Here is a 23,438-nt window from a genome sequence, read left to right as displayed (position 1 = left end):
TTGACCCAGTCCTTTTCGGGTTGTTCGGGTTCGGATAAAACCGTGTTACGGGTCACAAAATCTTGTTCAGGACCCAGTATTTTCGGGTCGGGTTCGGGTCGGTTTCGGGTCGGGTCGATATTTGACAGCTCTGCTGAAAAGGCACAAAGATGACTTCCTGGTCTATGGGGGAGATGATGAATTAATTGTTAAAGGCTATACGGACGCAAGTTTCTAAACCGACAAGGATGATTTCAGATCACAGTCTGGGTTTGTCTTCTGCCTCAACGGAGGTGTAGTAAGCTGGAAAAGTGCTAAGCAAAGCACCATTGCAGATTGTACAACTGAAGCGGAGTACATTGCTGCACATGAAGCAGCAAAGGAAGCTATATGGCTAAGGAAGTTCATAGGTGAACTTGGTGTAGTCCCCTCCATTAAAGGACCAATAGCCCTATATTGTGATAATAACGGAGCTATTGCACAGGAAAAGGAGCCTAGACACCACCAAAGAATCAAGCATGTACTTCGTAGATTTCACCTTCTACGAGAGTTCGTTGAAAGAAAAGAAGTAGAGATAAGCAAGATTGGAACTGATGACAACATCTCAGATCCATTGACTAAACCTCTGCCGCAGGCGAAGCACAACTCGCACACTGCAGCTATGGGAATCAAGCATATTGGAGAATGGCTTTGATGTCCTTGTTTAATGTTTTAAAGTTTAAGAGTTTAGTACTTTGTAAAACATTATTGGTTAATCATTCACAATAAATGAATAGAATTCATTTTTCCATTTAATCTGTGGTTTATTAAATGATGAGTCCCTTCAATTTGACGAAATATTCAAAATAGACTGTCAGGACCAATCCTGTGACTAAGAAATGTCTATCAAGTGAACTTGAATGTCAAAAGTTGAAAATGGTCCCTGGTCGGAGTTTTCTATAAAGATGGACGCATAGAAAACGTTAGACGACTAGAATGCAAGATGACTAGTAGTTTTGTTTCTTGAACTATGTGGACATGGAAATGTCATAATCATTTGCATAGATACTGTAATACCCCGAATTTTTGAAACTCGATTAATTATGCTTAATTATTTTTATTTAGCTTAAAATCGTTTTAAATCCTAAATTTGAACTTTATTTTAATTAACGAAGTTTTATTTCGCTTGAATTTTTAATATTGCTACACGATTTATTTTTCAGTTTATAATTTAATTTCATATTTACGAGCTTAACGACCTTTTTAAATTTTAATTATTTTCGGATTTCTAAATTTATTTTACTCGGAAACTAAATTAATTATTTAACGTTCTTATTTTTATTCGGAAACTAAATTTATTTTTCGTTAACGATATTTTTTTTAATATAAAGAATTAATTTAGCTAAACATTTCTATTTTTAGTAGTTTCCTAAAATAGCAACAAGATTTCTGAATTTTAATCAACCATGTGAAATTACTAAAATACCCTCAAGGAACCAAAATTCTCTTTTCTCTTCTTCTCCTTGCTCTCCACGTACAAAGCAAGAAGGAGCATTTTTCCTTCATTTCCTCCTTTCCCTTGAAATCAGTCCATGTTCATGCCTTGGCCTCCAAGGTCTTCATTCTTCTTCTTCACTCTACTTTTCATTATAAACAACCATTTTCTTTCCATTTTTCTAAATCAAAAATCAGTTAACCAAAAATGGAAATCACCCATCCCTTGCCTCCTTTGTTCGAACCACAACCGACCACCATCACTGTCGAACCACCACCACCACCTACTGAACACCATCACCATAGACACCAGCACCACCACCGCAACACCTCCCATACTCCTCCCCTCTTTGCACCTCCCCTGTCTCCCTCACCCTTGCGCCCAACTTCCTGCCTTCCTCCCCTCCACGCAATCACCACCACCGGCGTAGCCCCACCATCGCGCCGCCTAGTTTCTGTCCACCCTCAGCCAACCACCACACTCCACCCATCATTTTCAGCCACCCATCCAAACCACCACATCACCGCACAACAATCCCCTGTTTTTTCCCTTGTTCGCGCAACACCCCCCCTCCCTTCCTCGTTATCCGCCGCCGCTTAACCACCATCGCCATCAACGGCGCTGCGGCGCCGCCCTACCCTAGTCACCAGCCACCACCCAAGCCGGCGTCGAGTCACCCAGCCACACTCCCTTCCTCCCTTCGTGCTTCCCTTAGCCGTGCACCCCTCCCCTGTTCTTGCTCCCTTCCTTGTTTCTCCGCCGCCGCGGAACCACCCCCCCCACAACCGTCGCATCACCGGCGCGGCTCCGGTGCTGCTGCGCCACCGAGGACCGAACCCAGCTCCCTCCTCCCTCCTCTCTTTCCTCTGTCGTGTTTCCCTTCCCAGAAACCAAAAACCAAATTTTTGGTTTTACAACTTTGATTTTATTCTCATCCAACCCATATTCAGTTGGGCCCAAAAACTCCAAACCTTTGGGCTTTAGGTAAGACAACCTGAATTTTCAGATTTTAAGATTTATCAATATTCATGTTTTGATGAATTATTTACTAATAAAATTAATATTATTTTCAGGTTTAATTATCGGTTTTCCTAAAATAAGTTATTAGTTTTATTTATCAAAAATGGAATTTAAATAATTCTCATGTAATTGATTTATGGATTATAAATTTATTTATTTATTTTAAATTTCGATTAACAACAATATTTTCTTTAAGTTTATGAAATTATATTTTATTAAAAACATTATTCGAAAATTTATTATTTATAAACTCATTATTTATCGTTTAATAACTAATTCAATAATTTAATGTTCTAAAAGAAACCGGACTTGGAGCTCAGGAAGAACGATTCATCAAGACGGGAAGTATAAAACTACGGTTGACGTAACGGCTATTGCTAGTACCCGCAATCCCCTTATAAATGTATTATGAAATTATGGCGTTATGATTGGATTTATGAATTAAATGTTTTGTCATGTTTTATGGATTGTGGGAATGAATTATGATTTGTTTGAATTATTCTTTATAATATGATTTGATTGAGTTTTCTCATAAAATGATGTTTATATGATGCGTTGAATGAAATGATGTTTTAGGGATCCCAGGATATAAATGATGTTTTATGATATAAAATGAGTTATGTTATTTCAACTGAAATACTAGCCAAGGCTTAGTAAAAATACATAAAACATGATAAATGAAAGTGAAAGACCCGGTTTGTCTGGCGGTATATAAACTACCATCTTCCTATCTACCGGTCATGCATGCACCACGGACACCTGTCCACCCATGGATTACGAGCCCAGGCTCCCATGGTTATGAGCCCAGGCTCAGGGCCCAGGCCCATGTTACGATGATGAGCCCAGGCTCTTATGGGCCCAGGCCCAGTGGAGAATTCCTTCACGGTTCGTACTTGCCGACAACTAGCATGTTAATTTAAAAAAGTTTATGAATGACGTTTTCATTAAAAGTTTATGAATGAATTTAATATGATGTTTTATTAAATGTTTTACTTATTCTGTTCTCCCTGTGTTATTAAATAAAATGAGTTGAAATGAATTTACGTTGCTAGGGTAGTCGTTACTGAGTCTTCGGCTCACTGTTTTGTTTTCCGTTTTAGGTACTGCGGGAATCGATGGAAACGCGTAGTGGCGAGGAATTTCACTTTAATATTATTCACCTAGTTTATGCTTAATGTTTATAATAGTTTAATTAAAGACTTTTAGTAATTTACGTACTTGTACCTTGGAATATAGATGATTATTATATTAAATTGGAGGTTTTTATGGCTTATGTTTGATGGTTGCCTTGTAATTCCCAAGAGGGAGTTACGGCAGGTAATGTCCCGACCGATTAGGTTAATTCCGCTGCTAATTAAGCTTTAATAATTGAATTAGAGGTCGAGGCGTTACAGTTTGGTATTCAGAGCCAAGGTTCTGCGACCATAAGTGCTAAACCTTACGGATTTTGCACGTAATAGAATTCAATAGGCTTTAAGCAAAGAGTTTTTAGGAATAAGTTAAAAAGAATATGTTAAAATCATGTTTAGTTAAAATGAAATGAGTGTGAGCGTAGGAACGCACGGGATAAAAGGGATTCATTTCTCCTGTTATGTATGTTTTCTTGATTGAATATGTTATGCGAAATATCGATTATCAAGGTACTAATGATGCCACGAACGAAGCTCACATCAAGCGCAACATTCACGATGACGTCGCCCACAATGATGTTTCCTATGACGATTTCTATGACGACCAATCTATAAGAGACCACAAGGAGATGATGGAACGATTAGGAACTGCACGTACATTTTCAACTGAATTGGTCAAAGATTCTCGGAAAACGAAAGTCAATAATGCGAACGAAAATGCGTCACCATTCCATAAGTTTTCACCTCCGAATCCACCAATCTATGATCGCAAGCCGATTCGATGGAATTTGAAGACTACTCGAGACTTTCGAAATGCTCTAACGAATGGAATTGAATATCGTGCTAAAACGAATACTTGTTATCGATGTCGAGGAAAAGATCATTTCGTTAAAGATTGTCCTAAACCACCTCCAACGAATACCGGAACATCAACCTCGACCAATCATGAACGAAAAAACAACAATGCTAAATCCATCACGCCCGTCAACATACGTAAGAGATTACATGATAAAGGACAAAGATGACGCCAACGCTGATATTATTTTGATTTAGCTCTCTCTCGCTTTAGAATCGAACTTCCCTTGATTTTATGTTTGTCGTCACATGTCATGTTATGATTTTCTACCCTAGATAGACTAGGCAAAGTTTAAGCTTTATTGTTTCCTTGAAAGAAGTTAAGTTAAGCACGGTGCAAACACAAAGATTTTGTGGATATGAATTGTTTTGAGGAATTTTCATGATTATGAAATCATAAAGGATGGTATAAATGTTAGAGTATTAAGATGAGTACAAGGATGTATTTCATGAGTGATGGATCACTAATTAAGTTGAGGTTATTTTAGATTTAAAGTGTTCAAGTTATGAATGATATTGATTCTAGGGTTACCTCCCCGTGTTAGTCATGACGAATACATTGATGTTTATAAGTACTAAAGTCTATTATCAAGGAAATGATTGATATGCCTCTATTAAGGAAGCTAAGAAGTTATACAGAAAAGTTACGAACCCAACATGAGTTATGATAAATGACCCATTTGAGTTGAAACATGAATAAGTTCTTGAGGATTTACCAAAATAAGCTATCAAGAATTAGTCTGTCAATAAGGTTAAAGGATAGAGTACCGAAAGAGCATGAGTTGTATTTTTATAAGTGGCGAATCATCAATTAAATTAAGGTTATTCAAGGTTTAGAGCATTCAAGTTGAAATTGATTTATGTGTTAATTTCCCGCACCCTTCATAATGATTGTTTTGTGGTTGTAGGTACCTAAGTGTGTATTCATATATGTTAAGGAAGCTAATCTAGAACTTTTAAAAGTTATGCAAGAATATGATTTATGGTGAAAAGATGAAATTGAATGTACACATGAAGTTCTGAGGATTATACCAAAACAAGTAATCAGGAATTAGTATGTCAGTGAGGTTGATGGTATTCTTGGTTTACCTTTCCGCGTCTTTAATAGGGATTATTTTTGTGTATTTATCTCAAAGGATGCTTGATAATCTCCATAAAGGAAGTTGAACTAGAGAATGTAAGGTTTTGCAAAAATGTTGTGAGGAAAAGTACGATTTATGGTGAGGACATGAAATTGAGATTGCATATAAAGTATTGAAATAAGTTATCAAGAATTCTGTCCACCAGGTTGATGATATCAATGAATGTTATGGAATTCGAAAAGAATTATGAATGATTGAGGAATGCAATGGAGTTGAGAATAGAAATTGACAAAATGTCATGTCTGTAAAACCAGGTAGTCTGAACTAAGTTTTCTAGAGGCTAGATTGTTTATGATGAAGGCATGTTTGATGGCTTAGCATTATCCACAAAATACGAGATTTTTCGACTTAAGGATAAGTAACGAAGTCGTATGTCTAACGATATATTTCTAGTCATGTGATTGAATTCGAACCCCTGCAACGAACGCAGTTAACGAAGTCACTCAACATAGACGAAAGACCAGAGATCGAAATCAAAAAGAATCAAATAATGAAAGTCAACGACAAAGATTTCTGCAGCAAAGGAGCCAATAGCAAATGAAAGTGAAATGTCTCTAATTATTCTCCCATGAACGATTTGATGTATGAATAACTATGTTTTCTATGAATGATTATGTTATGGTCAACCATGCTCGTGTGTTAGATCAAATGATTATGAATGTTATGAATGTTATGCTTATGTTGAATTTGAAATTTTCAATTTATGAATTATGTTTCTATGATATGGATTATGTTTATGCTGACATGATTGTACTGGTAATCTAATGGTTATACACTGCTGCCGTCTTCGATGGAAGTTCTCCTGAGCTCAGAGTACGAGATTGATATAATAAATGACTTTTACAAATTATTCGAGTATTGCAATTTATAGATAAATATTTATTTTCATTATATATACATATATTTTCAGAATTATAATTTTGCATTAAATGTTACTATTTTTGGTGGAAAATATTTTCAAACAAGATATCACAAGTAAAATGGGAGCCTAGTCTATGCTAACAAGTTTGCCCCTTTATGTTCTTTGCTCCTCGATCCTATTATATGAAATCAAGTGGAGATACGAAAGACGATGGCGAAATGTAATTGACCTTAATGACGATTAAGGATCAATATATAATTTTGCCCCTTTGTATTCTTTACTCTTCGATTCTAGGTCTCGAGTTGAAGCGGAGTCCTAAAAGATGATGGCGGAATGAAGGCTAGACATTGGCGGGATTGAAAAGAAATGGTGAGATCTTGGGTTTAAAACAAAACATCATACTTTTATTCGAGCGTTTTCAATTTTCAACAAATATTTTATAAATCTAAGTTTCAAGTTTCGAGGACGAAACTTTTTCTAGCGGGTAAGAATGTAATACCCCGAATTTTTGAAACTCGATTAATTATGCTTAATTATTTTTATTTAGCTTAAAATCGTTTTAAATCCTAAATTTGAACTTTATTTTAATTAACGAAGTTTTATTTCGCTTGAATTTTTAATATTGCTACACGATTTATTTTTCAGTTTATAATTTAATTTCATATTTACGAGCTTAAAGACCTTTTTAGATTTTAATTATTTTCGGATTTCTTAATTTATTTTATTCGGAAACTAAATTAATTATTTAACGTTCTTATTTTTATTCGGAAACTAAATTTATTTTTCGTTAACGATATTTTTTTTAATATAAAGAATTAATTTAGCTAAACATTTATATTTTTAGTAGTTTCCTAAAATAGCAACAAAATTTCTGAATTTTAATCAACCATGTGAAATTACTAAAATACCCTCAAGGAACCAAAATTCTCTGTTCTCTTCTTCTCCTTGCTCTCCACGTACAAAGCAAGAAGGAGCATTTTTCCTTCCTTTCCTCCTTTCCCTTGAAATCAGTCCATGTTCATGCCTTGGCCTCCAAGGTCTTCACTCTTCTTCTTCACTCTACTTTTCATTATAAACAACCATTTTCTTTCCATTTTTCTAAATCAAAAATCAGTTAACCAAAAATGGAAATCACCCATCCCTTGCCTCCTTTGTTCGAACCACCGCCGACCACCATCACTGTCGGACCACCACCACCACCTACTGAACACCATCACCATAGACACCAGCACCACCACCGCAACACCTCCCATACTCCTCCCCTCTTTGCACCTCCCCTGTCTCCCTCACCCTTGCGCCCAACTTCCTGCCTTCCTCCCCTCCACGCAATCACCACCACCGGCGTAGCCCCACCACTGCGCCGCCCAGTTTCTGTCCACCCTCAGCCGACCACCACACTCCGCCCATCATTTTCAGCCACCCACCCAAACCACCACATCACCGCACAACAATCCCCTGTTTTTTCCCCTGTTCGCGCAACACCCCCCCTCCCTTCCTCGTTATCCGCCGCCGCTTAACCACCATCGCCATCACCGGCGCTGCGGCGCCGCCCTACCCCAGTCACCAGCCACCACCCAAGCCGGCGTCGAGTCACCCAGCCACACTCCCTTCCTCCCTTCGTGCTTCCCTTAGCCGTGCACCCCTCCCCTGTTCTTGCTCCCTTCCTTGTTTCTCCGCAGCCGCGGAACCACCCCCCCCCCCCACAACCGTCGCGGCTCCGGTGCTGCTGCGCCACCCAGGACCGAACCCAACTCCCTCCTCCCTCCTCTCTTTCCTCTGTCGTGTTTCCCTTCCCAGAAACCAAAAACCAAATTTTTGGTTTTACAACTTTGATTTTATTCTCATCCAATCCATATTCAGTTGGGCCCAAAAACTCCAAACCTTTGGGCTTTAGGTAAGACAATCTGAATTTTCAGATTTTAAGATTTATCAATATTCATGTTTTGATGAATTATTTACTAATAAAATTAATATTATTTTCAGGTTTAATTATCGGTTTTCCTAAAATAAGTTATTAGTTTTATTTATCAAAAATGGAATTTAAATAATTCTCATGTAATTGATTTATGGATTATAAATTTATTTATTTATTTTAAATTTCGATTAACAACAATATTTTCTTTAAGTTTATGAAATTATATTTTATTAAAAACATTATTCAAAAATTTATTATTTATAAACTTATTATTTATCGTTTAATAACTAATTCAATAATTTAATGTTCTGAAAGAAACCGGACTTGGAGCTCAGGAAGAACGATTCATCAAGACGGGAAGTATAAAACTACGGTTGAGGTAACGGCTATTGCTAGTACCCGCAATCCCCTTATAAATGTATTATGAAATTATGACGTTATGATTGGATTTATGAATTAAATGTTTTGTCATGTTTTATGGATTGTGGGAATGAATTATGATTTGTTTGAATTATTCTTTATAATATGATTTGATTGAGTTTTCTCATAAAATGATGTTTATATGATGCGTTGAATGAAATGATGTTTTATGGATCCCAGGATCTAAATGATGTTTTATGATATAAAATGAGTTATGTTATTTCAACTGAAATACAAGCCAAGGCTTAGTAAAAATACATAAAACATGATAAATGAAAGTGAAAGACCTGGTTTGTCTGGCGGTATATAAACTATCATCTTCCTATCTACCGGTCATGCATGCACCACGGACACCTGTCCACCCATGGATTACGAGCCCAGGCTCCCATGGTTATGAGCCCAGGCTCAGGGCCCAGGCCCATGTTACGATGATGAGCCCAGGCTCTTATGGGCCCAGGCCCAATGGAGAATTCCTTCACGGTTCGTACTTGCCGACAACTAGCATGTTAATTTAAGAAAGTTTATGAATGATGTTTTCATTAAAAGTTTATGAATGAATTTAATATGATGTTTTATTAAATGTTTTACTTATTCTGTTATCCCTGTGTTATTAAATAAAATGAGTTGAAATGAATTTACGTTGCTAGGGTAGTCGTTACTGAGTCTTCGGCTCACCGTTTTGTTTTCCGTTTTAGGTACTGCGGGAATCGATGGAAACGCGTAGTGGCGAGGAATTTCACTTTAATATTATTCACCTAGTTTATGCTTAATGTTTATAATAGTTTAATTAAAGACTTTTAGTAATTTACGTACTTGTACCTTGGAATATAGATGATTATTATATTAAATTGGAGGTTTTTATGGCTTATGTTTGATGGTTGCCTTGTAATTCCCAAGAGGGAGTTACGGCAGGTAATGTCCCGACCGATTAGGTTAATTCCGCTGCTAATTAAGCTTTAATAATTGAATTAGAGATCGAGGCGTTACAGATACTTACTTTGGGAAGACTAGTATCGGACAGACCTATGAAACTTTACTGTAAGAGATGAAAATCTGTCATAAGTAAATTTCATTAAAATTATTAGACACTAATCCTCAATACCTAAGTGATTTGAGATTACTTGTTTGAGAATTGCTTACTTTGACGTTGTCAACCGTCGCACCGTAAAAGGAGGCTATAAAGGCAACGCTCAGGTAATCACCTATCAAACGAATTCTAATCTCAAGATCGCAAGATTGGGATTGTCCTCCCATAAATCGGGATGAGATGCTGAAAGTTGTACAAGGCCACTCGGAGAGCTAGAAACTGTAAAATGCATGGCCGTGCTCAGATGAATCATAGGCTATGATTATCTGTTTATTTGATCAGTTGAACTCTGAAACCGAGAAACACCTCTGGACATAATAAGGATGACAACTCTTACCTTATGTTCAAGAGCAAGCATCGAGCGACAAAGGAATTAGGAAATGCATACTTGTCCCTAAGGACAAGTGGGAGACTGAAGGAAATAATGCCCTTGGTCCAAGTATGCATTTAATGATAAGTCTAATAAATGCGGTTCAGTATTAATTAACAAGTTAATAAATTCAGTGAGATCAAGTGAGCTGAATGCCTAGCTAGAGGCCGCTTCAGTTCAAGTGGAATTAATGATATTAATCCACATCTTACTCTTGACTGAACCCGTAGGGTCACACAAATAGTACGTAAACGGATCAAGTATTTAATGGCATTAAGTACTCCATCTATGGATATTCGGAATCGACGGATCTTGGTTTCAGTGGGAGCTGAGATCGTCAAAGGCAAGTAAATGAATACTCCGGAAACGATGATATTGCCGGAAGCGAAAATATGGATCGTATCGGAAATATAAATATTACCCAAGTCATAGATGTTGCCGGAAACGGAAACATGGTACGTATCGGAAAATATTATCGGAAATGGAAATATTGCCGGAAACGGAAATATTGTCAGAATCGGAAATATTATCGGAATCGGAAAATAATTCCGAAAACGGAAATATTAAATATTTGTTCGAAACGGAAATTAATTCCGGAATCGGAAATGTTAAAAATTGTTCGTATCGGAAATGAATTCTGGAATCGGGAATTTAATCGGAAGTGTACCGTACGAATTAGCATCGGACGAGGCTTGCTAGACGAAGGCCTAGCACGAAGCCAGGCCGTCGCCCAGCAAGCCACACGCATCAAACAAACACGCCAAGGCCTCGACCAAGCCCAGCGCAAGGCCAGGCCCAGCCAAAGCTTGGCGCGCGAGCACAGATCAATGAATGGGCTGCGAGCATGGGCCTCAGCGCCGTGCAGCTCAGCGTGGGCCGCGAGGCATGCGCATGGGCGTGCGGTGCTCGTGTGCGTGCTATACGAATCCTAAAGATATCTGAATTCGTGCATTGATTAAATCCTAATCCTAAAAGATTAAATTAATTATTTAGAGTTCTAAAAGGATTCTAATTAATTAATTAGTATTCTAACAGGATTCGAAATCCTTTCCATGGTTCTATAAATATATGCCTAGGGTCATAATTTATACACGAGTTTTTTAACAAGTATTCATACAATAAAAGCAGTGATTTTTGAGCAGAAAAAGCAGTCACATTCTTGCCCATATTTGCCGAAAATAATAGTACCTTAAGGGCGATTCTAGTTGCTCAATCTTAAGGCGGATCCGGACGTGCTGAGGACTATCTACGGAGGGACGACACTTGGAGTCCTAAAGACTTGTTCTTGTTCGGTTCGGGCGCAGCTAGGGAGGGCACGCTACAAAGTGTATGCACCTAAATTATGCTAACTGATTATGTGTAAATAATATGTTTCCTGGCATTAAGGTTTTCCGCATGATTTATGTTTTTCATATGTATCATAACCTAACAAAAAGGTCCCTTGGTGGTCCTAACCTCCGATGTGTTGACAAGCACGAAGCTCAAAGAGTCATGGACAACATACATGATGGAGTCTGTGGCACCCACATGAATGGGAAAATGCTAGCCCTCAAGATCATCAGGGCTCGATACTACTGGACTACCCTCGAACGGGATTGCTACTTCTTTGTCAAGAAATGTCCTACGTGTCAAAAGTGTGCGAATCTGAAGCACATTCCACCATCATTGCTATGCTCTCAGTCATCACCGTGGCCATTCTCAGCTTGGGATATCGACGTCATCGGCAAAGTCACTCCAACAGGCACCGGGGGTCATGAGTTCATACTGGTCGCCATCGACTATTTCACCAAATGGGTCGAGGCTAGGTCATTCAAAGTATTGGGTTCTAAGCAAGTGGCCCAGTTCATACAAGAAAACATCATATGCAGATACGGCGTTCCTCACGAGTTCATCAGTGACCAGGGAACCCATTTTCAAGGAGAGTGTGAAGACCTATTCACCGAGTACAAAATTCAACATCATCGCTCTTCACCTTATCGCCCACAAACCAATGGGACAGTCTAAGCAGCCAACAAGAATGTCAAAACCATCATCATGAAAATGACTACCAATTACAAGGACTGGCCCCAGAAGCTGCATTTCGCATTGTGGGGATATCGAACTTCAATTCGCACTTCAACTGGTGCAACTCCGTTCTCATTGGTCTATGGAATGGAAGCAGTACAACCTATCGAGCTAGAGATGCCTTCTCTAAGGATAGTCCTCTAAAGCAAAATCCCAGAAGCCGCATGGGTACAAGCAAGATATGACGAGCTAGTCATGCTCGATGAGCCTCGGCTTCAAGCCGCTCACCATGTACAAGTCTATCAGCGCCGAGTGGCAAGACATTTCAACAAAAGGTTCAAAACCCGAAACATCAAAGAAGGCGAGCTTGTCCTGAAAGCCCTTCGCAAAAGCACCATGGACCCAAGGGGAAAATTCAAACCCAACTGGGCAGGCCCATACATTGTCAAGAAGATCCTCTCCGGGGGAGCAGTCGAACTAACAGACATCGATGGAACAGAATTCAGATCTCTGACCAACCTCGATCAACTCAAGAAGTTCTATGTCTAAGTTCCACGTTCAAATTCAAGAATCCAAATTCAAAGTCCTGATTCCCTAACGGGACACGTAGGCAACCTCATTTCGAGGCCCGGCCACTTTAATACAAAAAAAATTCAAAATTTCTTCAATTAAGGGCATCCTAAAAATCAAATCAAATCAAATTTCAAAAATTGTTGTTGTCTTTATTCCAAATGTGCCAATTCAAAGCAAAGCGTGCTCAAGCAGAATTTAACACAATAACTCTTTATTTGGCTCTAAGGCCTTCAAAGCTAATTCAAATACAAAGTCAGGATCAAGTGAAGCAAAGTTTAAAATCCTTTTCACTTCCTAAGCAAATTTTCCAAACACATTTCAAACACAATTCTTTCCAATACAATTTCAAACACATTTAGCCTACAAAGATCTAGGGTCGGGCGACTATGCCCTCGAGTCTTGGCACCTTGAGTACTATCCCCCGACTCCTCCCGCAATCAATCATCAATCTTCCCCTTGCCCAAGCGGCGGGAGAAGGAACTTGCAAGCCTTCCAAGACGGGAGGACGACGAACCTCCTTTGGATTCCGAACAGTCAAGCACCGGATGGGCCACACTCCCGTCACCTTCCCCATAGTCAGTTGATGTAGGACGTCTAGCTCTAGAACCTCAGACTCTAGCTGGTCCGGAGAGAGAAATACCCCTCTGGCTTAGGCCTCTCATCCATACAATGTACCCCACAGACAGAGTAACCGGCTCAGGTGGAAACTGAATTCTCACGAATGGTTTGGCAACCCAATACCGCCTCCAAACTTCAAGACGATTTGCATTCAGCGCAACAGGTTTCTGGTTCTCTTCAGTACAGTCTGGGATCTCCCGTTTCAAGCCATACTATCTCATCACTCGAGCAGGCGAGTAGAAGACCAGCATTGAGAGGCTTGGCACCCTCAAAGCAGTAGAACCAGGGGCATGTCTCATAGCAGCAATTCCCCACCAAGGAACTACCCACCTTATACAAGATTCAATCCCAGAGAGTGCGCATCACCACTCATCCAATGAAAGCCGGCCATACAACATAGGCCGCACAGTGAATCCTTTTCTATTATAGCTCTCCATGTTCTCTGGTGGTGCCACCAGCATGAGCCTCTCCATAAGCCAAACCTTGGGGAGTATACAAGAAGTGCATTTCAAAACTCAACATTCAAAATTCAAATACAAGTACAAATTCAACATACAAGAAGGCTCCAGATCCTTACTTGGAGTAATATCGGACTTCCCAACGGCAGAGAAGAGGGGTCCGACTTCAGCATGTCAAGGCCCATCAATGTTTCGCCAACCACGAGCGGCATTGGGTCCCGACCATTAGCAAACTGCTCTACAATCTCTATTAGGGAGGCATCACCATTGCCAAACCCCTGCTTCGAAAAGAGGAAGCGAGCAAATATACAAAAACTCAAGGCTCTCAAGAAAATAATTTGCGAACATCAAGCCCAGCAAAGTAGGTGACAAAGAGGGACAAATCCACCCCTCTACCATATACAACAGCACTCAAAAGTGGGAGCTTCAAGCCCAAATACCTTTCAAAACTCAAGAAAAAGTGTTCTTCAACACTGGGCATGCATGGCTCCAGCATAATGGGCCACCCCAATATGGCACTAAATTCCTCAGGGAGGGGACATACCTCATTATTTCAAAAGAGGAAGACATGATGATTTGGATCCCAAGCCTCCAGAACAGCAAGAATGAAGTGCAAATCCAATTTTACAAACCGGAAAGAGATGAGCACCCAAAATGCATGCCATCAAGCTCCCTTTTCTCCAATTTTCCTAGCGAACCAAGCCACGAGTTCAAGGCACTTTCAAAGGACATAGCCATATTCTCTTTTCTTTTCGAGAGGAAGCAGTATGCAATGATAGCAAGGAAGGATTGATGCAAGAAGTGATCCGACAACCTCCCTATTTATACAAGAGTCGGCTTGCACGACAGCCCACAGGCGCCAAGACTGCGCCAGGCGTAGGGTCCTGCACCAAAGGACGAGGCCACCATCCTCTCTTATGGCTCCGAGTACACACTCTTTAGTGCTTCAGACAGTGATATGCGCGTTTTATATAGTGTTTTCACCCCCGTCCCTTAGTACTTTTATGCGTCAAATGAGCTCTTAGGAGCCGTTTTTAGTACTAATCTGTGCATTTGAGTGTGCCTTGAGTTTCAGGACTACTTAGTGAGAAATTAGTCTTTTTATACCCGTTTCATGATGATTTAGGCCACTACACGATCCCGAGGGGATTCGGGACGACTATTGTCGACTTACGGGAGCCCTAGATGTTCATGATCGAGCCTCGGAAGTTAGACTCGGTGTTGCGAACGAAGGGCGGATCACTTAGCCCTCCGCCCGGTGGATTGCCCCTCGCCCACCGGGCGAGCAAGCAGAAAGAAGCAACAGGCAGAAGGCGCCCGTCGGGCGGTGCTTCGCCCGGTGCCCACCGGGCGCCCATCAGGAGCAGCAGCAGCAAAAATGTCATCTCGCCCGACGGGAAAGTGGCGCCCGACCGGGCGCATGCGGATGAATTCCAGAAGTCTCCTTCCGCCCGGCGGGCAGACTTGCGCCCGACGGGCGGATTTCGAGCTGGCCGCCCGTCGGGCGGAAGGTCGCCCGACCGGGCGACGACAATCCAGGAGCGCTTGTGCGCGCGTTTGCCTTAGTTTTTCTGGTTTCCTAATTTTATTTTGGGCAAAAACTATAAATACTAAGCCCATATGTTTTAGTGGAGCATCTTATTTCCTAGTATTAGACCCTTAGTTTATTTCCTTAGTTTAAATTCTCTCTAGATTTATGCAAACACTTAGTTTTCAATTTCAATAAAAATTCAAGCTTTCTATTTCTCTTGTTCTTCAATATAATTAAGGTATTATTCTTTATTTCAATTCCTTGTTTAGCTTTAGTTATGTTTTCAATCATGCTAATTGCTTTGTTTATTGTTAATATGCTTGAGTAGTCTAATTTCTAGGGTTTGGGGATCCATGAATGATATGAAGGGATATTGAATAATCATGATTGTTGGCATTGCAATTGATTCCTATTGATTGGATTAATTCACTATACAATTAGATTTGCGCAGATTTAATTGTGGTAGTTATGCAATATCAAATTAAGATTCGAGAGATGCAATTTGATGTTTAGGCTTGTGTCAATAGGTGGAATTAGATTAATACGTAGCGAGAGCCCGTTAATTCTAAGTCTATAATTAGTATCGATTCGAGAGAGCATGCTAGTCTAATTAATTACCTTGTTGATTATCGTGATTGTTCGTTGTCCTGGATTGTTATTTGTTGGTGAACCTATACCCTAGATTCCTTAATATATTGATTCATAATCGTTTAATTATCGTTCGTAGTCTTAGCATACAAATCACCAACCAACTCTTGTTCACAATAGTCTAGATTAATTGATTGATAGTAGAAAGAACGCCTGTTTCCCTGTGGATTCGATCCTGACTTCCCTTGCTACCTAGCTAGTGGACTTAGGTTATTTTTGATTAGGTGATACGACTTTAGCCTGTCAAATTTTGGCGCCGTTGCCGGGGAAACGGTTTTATTTTCTGTTGTTGATTGCTTGTCCTAGATTATTGTTTGTTACTACTCAAGGAACTCACGTTCCTTGAGACCGGATCTCACATTGTTTTGTAGTCTTTGTCTATGCCTAGGACCGTAGGTACTAGTAATCTTACTCCATTCGATCCTGAGCCCGAAAGAACCTTTCGTAGATGAAGAACTTTCATTGCACAGTGTGGGAATTACTCTGATTCTGATCATAATATTGGTGATCTTTTTCCTTCAGATACAGATTCAGTTTCAGAGATAGAGATGGGTGACGAAACTCTACTACCGCCACCTACCCCACGGATTACAGACTATTCTAAGCCAAGTCTGTCCGTGCTACCAAAGGCGATCATGCCTTCTATTGCAACTGAGACCTTCAAGATTGAGCCTGCATTGATTAACATGATTGAGAGACGCCAGTACGGTGGGGAACCAGGTGAAGATCCGAATCTTCACATTCAGTCCTTCATCCAATATTGTTCCACCATCAAGCAAAAGGGATTGACTCCGGAGCAGACTATGGAGATACTTTTCCCGTTCTCTTTGAGTGGGAAAGCTAAACTGTGGATTAATGGGTTGAATCGGACGGCTTTGAAAATCACTAATTGGGAGTCCTTGGCTCTTGCTTTTTATGTTAAATATTTTCCACCTGAGAAAACGGCTCGTCTGAGGGGTCAGATATTAGGTATCTCGCAACAAGCGGATGAGAGTTTGTTCGAGGTCTGGGAGAGATTCAAGGATTTGCAAAGAGAATGCCCGCACCATGGTTTGGAAGATTGGTTCTTGATTCAGCAGTTCTATAATGGTCTGGGCAATGAGTCTAGATGTTTGTTAGATTCGGCTGCCATTGGGAGTAGGGGTGTTCATGGGTGGTTAACCGTCCCGAAGCTTGATTCGGTTCGGTTACCGAAAATTTCGGTTCGGCATTTTCATGAACCGTAACCGTACCGTTTAAACCGGTTACCGTTTAAACGGTTAACCGCAGTTTCGGTACGGTTACCCGGTTAACCATAAACCGCTATTCAATTATTTATTTTTATTTTGGTTCGCATTTAGCGCATTATTTTTTACGAAAAATAATATTTTTAAATAGAAGATCAAATCAATAAAAAATAAGTCTAAACAACATCTAAAATTACACAAGTTCATCAAGTTCAAACAAAATTACAAAGTCACGCACTCATTATTTCAAGAATGGACTAATGGGCTAAGAGCCTAAGAATTAAGTATACCAATTGGGTTAGACGTGCATAAACAAACATTTCTTTTACTAATACCCATATTTTTTTGATATTGTCATCTCCAACTAAATTAAATTGAATATATTTTTTAAAAAAAAATTCGGTTTTTTCGGTTAACCGTTTTGTCAAAATTAGTAACCGTAACCGAACCGTTTAACCGTAACTTTTTCCGGTTCGGTTACCGTAACCGTTTATGTTATTTTTTTGGTTCGGTTTACCGCCCTTTTAGTCGGGTTTTTCCGGTTTTCGGTACGGTACGCGGTTACGGTTTTTTATGGACACCCCTAAGTGGGAGGTTCATGCAACTTGAGGTGCCTAGAGCTATGGAGGTGATTGAGGAGATAGCCATTCACAATGCCCAGTATGGGAATCCTAGAGGTCTATCTAATAGGGGTGGTAAGCATGATTTAAATTCTATTGAACAATTAACTGCCCAATTGACTGCTTTACACTATAAGTTTGATAATATGCAAGCAACCAATGCTCAACCTACCCAACCTGCTAGTGTAGCTGCTATGAGTGCCCAACCTGCTACTGTTTGTGAAAGTTGTGGAATGTCTGGTCATTATGCACAGGAATGTAGGAGCTCTGTTGAACAATGTCACGCATTTCAATCCTACAAACAGAATAACCCATTCTCCAACTGTAACACCCCCGATTTACTAATCTTTAAATAAATAAGAAATATAAAAGACCTTATAGAAATTGCGGAAGCTTACACCTAAATCGGAGGTATCACCGCCACACTTGACCATATTGTCAAGTGCTAAGGCTTACAAAACTTAAACTATTACAACTCGGTTACTAGGTGGTCTATTTACAACTGAAAAACACTAAACTGTCATACAAGAATAAACGATAATACTGGAACTCCTTTAACTTGTAACTGCATCCTTCACGATCAATCTGCTCCAGTCAATCTTGACTGCTCACCATAGAGGACAAATTCCAAAAGGATCGTCGCAGGGCCACCATAAGAAAAAGACATGGCCGCAAACACACATAACAAATAAACACACACGTCAGCAAAAGCTGAGTAATCATCGCTTATTGAATAACCAGACATATAATAATAATAATAATAATAATAATAATAATAATAATAATAATAATAATAATAATAATAATAATAATAATAATAATAATAATAATAATAATAATAATAATTTAACAAACACATAAGTACAAATTGATGAACAATTCTTATAAAACTAGTACCTATAACCATAAGTAACAAGGGTTTATTGTTAATTTCTTATAAGTTCACCATTAGAGGAATGTGGATCGAGTCCACCACCCAATAGTATATATTGAACTATTGGATGTAACCACCAGAGAGATGTGGATCGCGTCCACCACCCATTAGTATATATTAAACTATTGGATGTAACCACCAGAAAAATGTGAATCTAGTCCACCACCCAATAGTATTGAACTATTGGATGTAACCACCAAATAGGTCTTAGTCTTTAAGTGTGCACACCCCCCGGTGAGTGTTTTTAACTCAAAGGAGTAGATTAAGCCTATGGTCGTGCTCATGGCTCCGACCAAATAATAAAGCGATGTGCTATTTAAGCGGTTCATATAATATCTTAGGGAAAAAGGTATTAGAAGATGATCAATTATCATCCCAAAATAAACTACATCAATTCCCAATAGTACAATATGCATATGCTCCAAGCTTCCAAGCTTACAACAATAATATTGTTTACCTCAACCTTCTACCCAATGTCAATTTCTCGATCAACCCCACAAAGATAGTACATTAGTACGCTAATCCTTATTAGCCAAATCATAAATTTCCCTTAAAGTAGTAAAACCTCAAATAAATTAGGGTAAATACCAATTGAAGAGAAACGTAAGCAAGTAATCAATAATGTAAGATAAATTGCATCATATAAGAAAACCAATATTCTAAAGTAGATATAATCGTGCATATTAGCGAATTTAAAGCAATTTAGACACATTACAGCAAAGCAGAATACATAAACCAATAGCATACGCATTACACAAAATAATGAATAAATACGAATAACTCGTAGAATAACACGATAGACTAGGTGCGTGTGATTACAATTAACATATACAGATAATTCGAATAGACTAAGTACGTGTGATTATAACTAATAATATACAAAAGGGACTAAGCGTGATTAGTAACTACTAATTAATAAAGCCAAGAAACTCTATAACGATCTAAAACTCTAGAATATATAGATTGACCTAATCCAAATTTCCAATATCAATCCACAAATAAACTAGACCCTTAGATATCTAAACATATACAAAATAACAGTGACTAATATAATAAGAAATCTAAATCAACAATATTATCCATGAGTTGAGCATTTATCTAATACACGTTATCACATTATTCACTTATAATAAGACATAAAATTTATACTATATATAACAAACAACTCCAAAGACCTATACATAATTATATATAATAATCAATACTTAATTACGAATAATTTAAAGAAACTACGTGTGCGTGATTACCTTCCAATGATTATTTATACTCAAAATATCCGATCAGGTCAAAGAACCGGGTAAAAGGCTAATTGCGGCTATTGTTTTTAGTTGATAAAACTCATGTTTTGGTTGATTATGTGAGGTCTAATCATGAGTTTGCAAATTTGGGATTAACACTAAATATCAAAATGGATTTCATGTGATAAAAAGGTGCGCATGAACAATGGCAGTAGGACTCTTGAGTTTAATGCTCATTGGTCAACTAACACAAGGCTCTGGAGGGAGAAATAGAAAGACGGCTGAGGCAACATACCCATCTTTGTTTTTTTTTTACAAAACAATTAGGGTTTATGGGTATTTATAACTCCCCACAAGAGTCCTACTAATAATAAAATGGTGTTTTAAATTTTCTGAATAAAATATTAAAAGAGACTAACTAAAAAGGAAATATCGTTTAGTAATACTTATAACTTCATTTTCTCTATAAAATATATAGTATGAAATCATAAAATATTGGGGTATTACACCAACTCTTACAATGAGGGCTACAAAAACAACCCTCTACTATCCTACAGGAGCAACAATATCCAGAACCCTCACCAAGTCCAACACCCACCACAACAACCATACCAAACCCCACATCAACAATCCTACCAACCACGGAACAACTACAACCAACAGTCTAGTGGACCACCTGGGTTCCTGATATATGCGTTTTATATAGAGTTTTTTACCCCCGTCCCTTAGTACTTTTATGTATCAAACGTGCTCTTAGGAGCCGTTTCTAGTACTAATGTGTATTATTGAGTGTGCCTTGAGTTTCAGGTTTGATTATGAGAAATGGGTCGTTTTAGACCCGTTTCATTGTTGATCAAGGCCACTATATGAGTCCGAGAAGTTCGGGACCTCCATCGTCGACTTTCGGGAGCCTTAGATGCTTATGGTTGAGCCCCGGGAGTTAGACTTGGTGATACGGGCGAGATACATTGAAGATTGCAAATCGCCCTGGAAGCTGAGGGCGAAATGCAACCATCGGGCGGAAGTATAAACAAGGCAAGTGCATCAACGCGCGCCCGATCGGGCGCAGCTCGCCCGATGCGGATGACGCCAACCCCTTATGCTTTTTCGCGTTTTTTCTTTCCGGTTTTTGGCTTGTATTTTGGGCAAACTATAAATACTAGCCCTTTTATTTTTAGTAAGGATCTTATTTTTTCCAGCACAAAACCCTTAGTTTATTTCTCTAAGTTTTATTTTCTCTCTACATCAATTCAAACACTTAGTTCGATTTATATAAAAATTCAAGCTTTCATTATTCATTGTTCTTCAATTAGGTATTGCTTCTTGTTCTAATTTAGTTTATTGCTTTAATCATGTTTTCTATTATATTAATTGCTTTGTTATTTATTATCATGAGTGAGTAGTTTATTTCTCTAGGGTTTAGGGGATCCATGAATGCATGATTGGGATTATATGTGGACATGATATTTGATTGATTGATTAATTTCTATAGCTTATTATTATTGCTCGTCAATTCTGTTCGGCCGGACTATTTTGATTTGAGTTTGATTAACCTTAGATTATGCGCCGAGAGGTATAAATCTGATGTTTTTTGGTTTGTGGCTATTAGATAGGAATTATTTCTAGTACGTAGCGAGAGCCCGCTAGTTGTTCTATCCTAAGGAATTCATAAGATTCGAGAGATGCATGTTTTCCTAGTTATGATTGTTAATTGATTGTTATTGTCCGTTGTCCAATCCCGGTCTGCATTTGTGGTGAACCGCTGCCCTAGATTCCTTTAATATTGTTATCTTCCGATTTGATTATTTGCTTTAGTTTAATATACAAACCAATCCAATTCTTGTTACCAATAGTCTAGATTAGTCTTTTAATAGTAGAAAGAACACTGTTTCCCTGTGGATACGATCCCTGCTTCCCTTGCTATATTTTTAGTTGGTGAACGTTAGGTTTATCTTTGATAGGAGTGCGATTGAGCCTGTCAAATTTTGGCGCCGTTGCCGGGGAAACGGTTTTATTTTCCGTTATTAATTGTTTTTCTAGATTATTGTTTGTCACTTCTCAAGGGACTCTCGTTCCTTGAGACCGGATCTCACGACTGTTTTCTAGTTCTTGCTTGTTTATGCCCAGGACTGTCCCTACCAGCGATCTGACTTCGTTCGATCCTGAACCTGAACGGACCTTTCGTAGACGGCGTAGATTCGTTGAACAGTTGAGAGACTATTCTGACTCTGAATCCGACTATCTGATTAGCAATCTATTCCATACAGATTCAGAGATGGGTGACCAAGCACCACCACCCCCACTTGTGCCAAGGCTTACAGACTATTCTAAACCAAGTCTGTCTATGCTTCCCAAGGCAATCATGCCTTCCATTGCGGTCGAGAATTTCAAGATTGAACCCCAGCTGATAAACATGATCGAGAGACACCAATTCGGTGGGGAAAAGGGTGAAGACCCCAATCTCCACATTCAGTCTTTCATTCAGTATTGTGCCACCATTAAGCAGAAGAATTTAACACCGGAGCAGACTATGGAGATACTCTTTCCATTTTCATTGAGTGGGAAGGCCAAGCTATGGATTAACAGTCTCAACCGCGCAGCTATGAAAATCACCGATTGGAATTCTTTGGCCCTTGCTTTCTATGTTAAATATTTCCCACCTGAGAAGACAGCTCGTCTGAGGGGTCAGATATTAGGTATCTCTCAACAAGTAGATGAGAGTTTGTTCGAAGTTTGGGAGAGATTCAAGGACTTGCAAAGGGAGTGCCCACACCATGGTTTAGATGACTGGTTCCTGGTTCAGCAGTTCTACAATGGTCTGGGTAATGAATCTAGGTGTCTTTTGGATTCAGCTGCCAGTGGAAGATTCATGCAACTGGAGGTGCCTAGAGCTTTGGAGGTGATTGAGGAGATGGCCATCCATAGTGCCCAATATGGGAATCCTAGAGGTTTTGCCGACCGAGGTGTTAAGCATGAGATGAATTCTATTGAACAGCTTACTGCTCAGCTAACTGCCCTACATCACAAGCTCGACAATATACAGATCGCATCTTCCCAATCCACCCAACATGCTAGTGTCGCTGCAATAAGTGCCCAATCTGCTAATGTCTGTAATAGTTGTGGGATGCAGGGCCATTATGCACAGGTATGCCGAAGCTCCATCGAACAATGCAATGCATTCCAGTCCTACAAGCAGAACAATCCGTATTCCAACTCATACAATGAGGGGTATAAAAACAACCCCCTATTATCATATAGGAGTACTAATGTTCAGAACCCCCACCAGATTCAACACCCTCCACCACCACAACAACCCTACCAACCGCGGAGCAAC

General features: G+C 39.2%; 2 non-coding genes across 2 annotated transcripts; both read right to left on the bottom strand.

Annotated features, from left to right (window-relative positions):
• Positions 1-17,033: 17,033 nt before the first annotated feature.
• On the bottom strand, positions 17,034-17,140 carry LOC130460204 (small nucleolar RNA R71). Its single transcript, XR_008920145.1, has one exon. It is a non-coding gene; the product is annotated as a small nucleolar RNA R71 (small nucleolar RNA).
• Positions 17,141-22,778: 5,638 nt separating this feature from the next.
• LOC130460224 (small nucleolar RNA R71) lies at positions 22,779-22,885 on the bottom strand. Its single transcript, XR_008920160.1, has one exon. It is a non-coding gene; the product is annotated as a small nucleolar RNA R71 (small nucleolar RNA).
• Positions 22,886-23,438: the final 553 nt, after the last annotated feature.

The sequence above is a fragment of the Spinacia oleracea genome, chromosome 4, assembly GCF_020520425.1.
Source record: "Spinacia oleracea cultivar Varoflay chromosome 4, BTI_SOV_V1, whole genome shotgun sequence".
In the NCBI taxonomy this organism is placed as follows: Eukaryota; Viridiplantae; Streptophyta; class Magnoliopsida; order Caryophyllales; family Amaranthaceae; genus Spinacia; species Spinacia oleracea.
Note: the sequence above shows the minus strand (reverse complement) of the source record. Positions and strands in the feature narration are given on the sequence as shown.